The 4,997-nt window shown below is 32.9% G+C and overlaps 1 long non-coding RNA gene across 1 annotated transcript; it reads right to left on the bottom strand.

Moving 5' to 3' along the window:
* Positions 1 to 261: 261 nt before the first annotated feature.
* Positions 262 to 1,694, bottom strand: LOC149910870 (uncharacterized). The gene is made up of 3 exons (XR_016456801.1): positions 1,046 to 1,694; positions 680 to 955; positions 262 to 598 (listed from the first exon to the last, which is right to left on the bottom strand). It is a non-coding gene; the product is annotated as an uncharacterized LOC149910870 (long non-coding RNA).
* Positions 1,695 to 4,997: the final 3,303 nt, after the last annotated feature.

Here is a 4,997-nt window from a genome sequence, read left to right as displayed (position 1 = left end):
CAGATTTAAATAATGAAACTGCATTACATAGTTACTGTGATTAGTTACAGTATATATTAATCCTTTTAAAGTTTCTGAATACTACTTATATTTTAGTGCAGGTCCATAGGTGAAAAAATTGATCATCATTGCAGCCTCAACCTGTTTTTTAATTTTTAAGTTTGTAATTTTTGTTATTGTATTTTTTGTTCGTATTTAAAAAGGTGTGTACTGAATTAATGGTGGTATAAACTAATTAAGGAATAAAATATACTATTATCATGCATGTTTTATTTAATATTCTTAAAACTAAAACAAACTCTTAAAATAAATTAAGTACATAATTATAAATTCTATAAAATTTAAAGATATTAATCTAAAATAAACACTCAAAAACATTTTAACATATAACACAGTAAATATTTTACATCAGCTCTATAAAAAAAATAAAATGGTCGCAAATCCAGTCGCAGTCGCTCCATTTCTCTTTAATGGAGTAGTTCCTCACGCTCCCTCTCACATTCATGGAGGAGCTTTTCCCTTTCCCTTTCTCGCTCATGGAAGAGCTTCTCTTGCGTCTCCTCCAGTGCAAGGAGTCTCTGTTCAACTGCCACAAATTCTGAAATATACAGCTAGGTTAACAAACAATTGAGAGTCTGAAATATACAGCTAGGTTAACAAGGTGCAAGTTCAAACTTACTTTCTTCCACATATCTTGTGATTTATGGACCCCACCACCAATTGAATTTAGTAAGACTGTCAGCCTTGCCCATATTTCGTCGGCTTTTACTCGACCCTGAAGTCCCCGCTGAGGTCACCATACCTATAGGTAACACACACCAACAAAGCACTTGGTATTGATATGATTTCATTGTTTATTATAAGAATATTGAAGTAAGTTTGGAATCAAAACTGTATTTTTTTTATAGTACCTTTCCATGAATTCTATTAGAGCAGAAAATTGCTCCGGGCTGCGCTGAAAAATAAGTACATTTAATAAATTAAATTTAAACCTTGAAGACATAATATATTTTTATGCATCATTGCAAATGCAAAATGAACTTACCTCTATATGTATTTTTATAATCTAAAGCAAAACCTGAATTTTTTTAGTTCACTTCAATTAAGTAAATTTATTGACTTTCTACTTTTTCGGCAGTATAATTATTGAATTATTGAATATTTTTCAACATTACTAATGTCAAACTGAATGACAGTTCACAGTTTGACGTACCGTGAAACCTGCTTACTTTGCCACTTTTTCATGTGTTAAAAAGTTTGATTCGCTTTAAAAAAATATAATTGTATGAAAACGTAATGAGTAACCTGCACCTAAACGTAGTAAATTTCATGAAAATTTACATTATTACTAAATATCTATTTCATTTTTGTAAATTATAATATTTTAAGCATAAAAACAATTATGGCAAAGTTAGCTGTCACTTCTGGTAAATTTGCCATATGAAAGAAAAAATGAAATTTTTGGAGTTTATGAGGTTAAAAAGTAATATATTTGCACTCTTCCTATATCCCGTAAAATAAAGTAAAAACTTTATATTATTTAGCACTTTTAATTTAACTCTCTAAGAAGGTGGCAAATTCACCAATCTTTCCAAAATATTTCCTATATAAGAAGAAGTTAGGGTTAGGGTTGTCAAATAAAAATGTTTTCGTAGTAGGAACAATTTAGTAAAAGTAAAAAAAAACATAATCAATTACTTCTAGTTAGTTTCTTAACTTTGAATTGTTTTACATAATAAAACAAAAAAAAAATAGTATTCATTAAACTAACTAACTTTTTTTTTAATATCACACATTACACGACATTCCTAAAAGATTTAAACAATGACAAATTCTTATTTATATGATCTTGATTGAATATAAAAATTGTTGTTATTTTAAACTTGATAAAATATTCATCAGAAATTTTGTGGCAGCCCTAACCTCCAACAAAAAATGGCAAAGTCACCATCACAGACGTTGTGATTGGGGTTGTTGAATTTACCAATACCAATTGCGAAGTAAAGGTAGCTTGTAGCACAGTAAATCAGCTTTTATTTAGCTAAAGAACATTATGTTAACATAATATCAAAAAAATACTTACGTAGGCAATGCTTTTCCCGTTTGTTTTTGTAAAAGTTCCGGAGCACTAAGTTTCATACCGCCAAAATTCGAAAAAAGTAACCGCCGAAAATGACATCTCAAAAACAAGCTGGGCTGCCACATCTCATTCGGTTTTGCCATTTAACTCATAAATTTTACTATAAAGGCATGCATACATGACAAAAAACTGATATTAAGATGTGACTACACTTTTTCCCTCAGAAGTTGGCTATGGCAAAGTCTGCAACCGTTGGCAAAGCTAGCAGGTTTTACCGGTACCCTGACTGACGTTAGAATTCGAAGCCATAGACATTAGCGTACGATCCAATAGAATGAGCGTTCGCAAAATTGTAATCCACTTGGCTACCTTAAAGCGTATTCGCTAAGGGCGTATTCAGAAAGAAAGCTTGAAACTTATAAGCGCTTATCGGCGCTTGTCAGCACTGTCAACCCGCGCAGGAAAATATATGAACATGACAAGCGCCGATAAGCGCTTATAAGTTTCAAGCTTTCTTTCTGAATACGCCCTATGACGTCAACGTTTGTAGAAAGAGAAACGCTATGAAGCGTATGCCACTTGACTAGGCCCTCAGATTTAAAAATTGCGGGACGTAGCGTTTGCGGCGGCGGCACCGGCCGGCCGCCCGGGAGCGGGCCGCTATGTTTTTATATACAACGTTCACAGTTTTTCTGTAGTGTATTTAGTATCAGCATTGCACCCGTGCGAAGCCGGGGTGGGTCGCTAGTATAAGATAAAATAATTAGGATTACCATTCTAATACATTATATTGTGTATTATTAACCGTAAATATGGACATATTTATAAATTGAATCTAGTGAAAGTAAAGTAGGTACTTATAGTTATAAAAATCCATAAAGTACAAAGATTGAAGCCAATTTAAAACAAGTTTTTTTTTCATTGCCGCGTGTAACTTGACTTGAAAAACGTGATTGTGGCAAACACAAACTAGGGAAAATAAAAAGAAAATCTGTATTTTTAAGATAAAAAAAATCCTAGGAATTAATCAAAACAGTAAATAATTTTAAGATTCAAAAATAAATATCAGTTTCCAGAACTTACCAGGGTGAAGAGGGCCGCGTACGCCACCGTCTTATTCATTTTGGATTAAATGATTAAATACCTACTCAAGCGGCATATCAAAATATTATGAAAGAGCAACGTGTGAATTACAATTAGTAATGTTTTATCGAAATCGGTTCATCCGTTTATTACATATAGGGCACTTAAGGGGTGACAGTGGTTAGATAAATAAACCAAATGGAGCATCAAACGACAGGATATGACGTGTAGATATAGGTACAATTAGATAATATGGTTTACATCAAAATCGGTTCTGCCATTTACTAAGGGTGGAAAGGGAAGGGTTGAAAGTCTGTGAAAGAAGAGGGGGATATGGGAGCGAGAGGATAGCCACACCCTGGAAATTTTGAACTCTACTCAAAGCCACATAGGTTGGCCCTTGGCAGTTTTTTTCCTATAGATATCACTTCTTTTGCCACTGTGGTCCATTATTACAATTTGTGCACGGTTACGGCCCAACTTAAAAGATGTCAAGGTCCAAGGAGCAACAAACTTATAGATATCAATATGATGTAGGAATGTAATATAGAGGTAGAGGTAGGTCTCGCTCACTTGAAATTTGAAAATATTACATGAAAATAAGAAACCGAAGTTAAAAATTTAAAAATTAAAAAAAAAATCCCAACACAACGAAGGAAAAGGAATAAATGTAAAATTATACAAACTTCCCGATGATCTTTAAAATTAAGTATAACGCAGTTCATTAGAGAAACGAATCTTCAATGGCGGCGCTTATCATTCCCTCTCGCTTACACACGGCCGTACGGCATGCAAAAAAAAATGGAAAAATAAAATCACTAAAATGTATTTGATTTTTCCTATAATAGTTTTTATCTTAAATTTACAATGACAATTATGCATTTGCGAAAGTAAATAATGTTTTATTGGAATTTGACAAAATATGTTCTTTGGGAAAAGTTGTTCAGTTTTATGGGCTCATTACAAATATTATGAGGATTTTGTTACATTTTGTATACGTAAATATGATAATTCATATAAATACACAAATACCATAACAAAAAAGTTTGTCAACAAACAATTTGAAATAATTAATAAAATAATTATCCATTTACGTTATTTTTATTTTCTTTTTTGCTGACCCTACCATACGTCAGTGTCAGCTGTGGCCGCCATTGAAGATTCGTTTCTTTAATGAATCGCAATATACCATTATAAATAAAACGTTGTGTGGTTTTATGAAACCACGGTAAAAGCACAGACTAATGTAAAAGTGAAACTGTTCGAACGGTTCCGAACACTGCTTTGTGTAGCGCATGTCGCGTGCCGAGTAGGTATACCTACTCGGCAGCCGCGATACACGCGACATATGCGCTACACAGACCAAAAAGTTTGAGACGATGTAATAAAAGTTTCACTTTAAAAAATAAAATATATCATAATATGATAATGATGGTATGGCAGCCCAGCCCCAAACTTTGTTTTTTTATTTTTATTAATATTTAAAATGGTATTTATTTTTAAAATCTTCGGGAAGTTTGTAAAATTATATAATATAGGGAATCTCCTCTTCCATATACCAAATGCCCGTTCAACCACATTCCTCGTCTTTATTTGTGACTCTTGGTAAAGTGTCTCTCCTCGTGTATTCACATTATTTTCTGACAGAGGTGTCATCATAAAGCTAGTTTGGGCATAGCCACTGTCACCTAGCAACAATTTATCATTATATTTGCCCTGCAAAAAATTGCGTTTTAATGCACAGTTATCCCAAATGTTGGAATCATGTGCTGATCCATGCCACAACATCTAAAAACATAAGGTTTGCAGCAGCTACACATTGGGTGTTTATTGA

Source organism: Colias eurytheme, chromosome 1 (genome assembly GCF_061535395.1).
Source record: "Colias eurytheme isolate Ceu_HAF_F1 chromosome 1, ilColEury1 Martin Lab GWU primary, whole genome shotgun sequence".
NCBI lineage: Eukaryota > Metazoa > Arthropoda > Insecta > Lepidoptera > Pieridae > Colias > Colias eurytheme.
The sequence above is the reverse complement of the archived record's forward strand: the minus strand, read 5'-3'. Positions and strand labels throughout refer to the sequence as shown.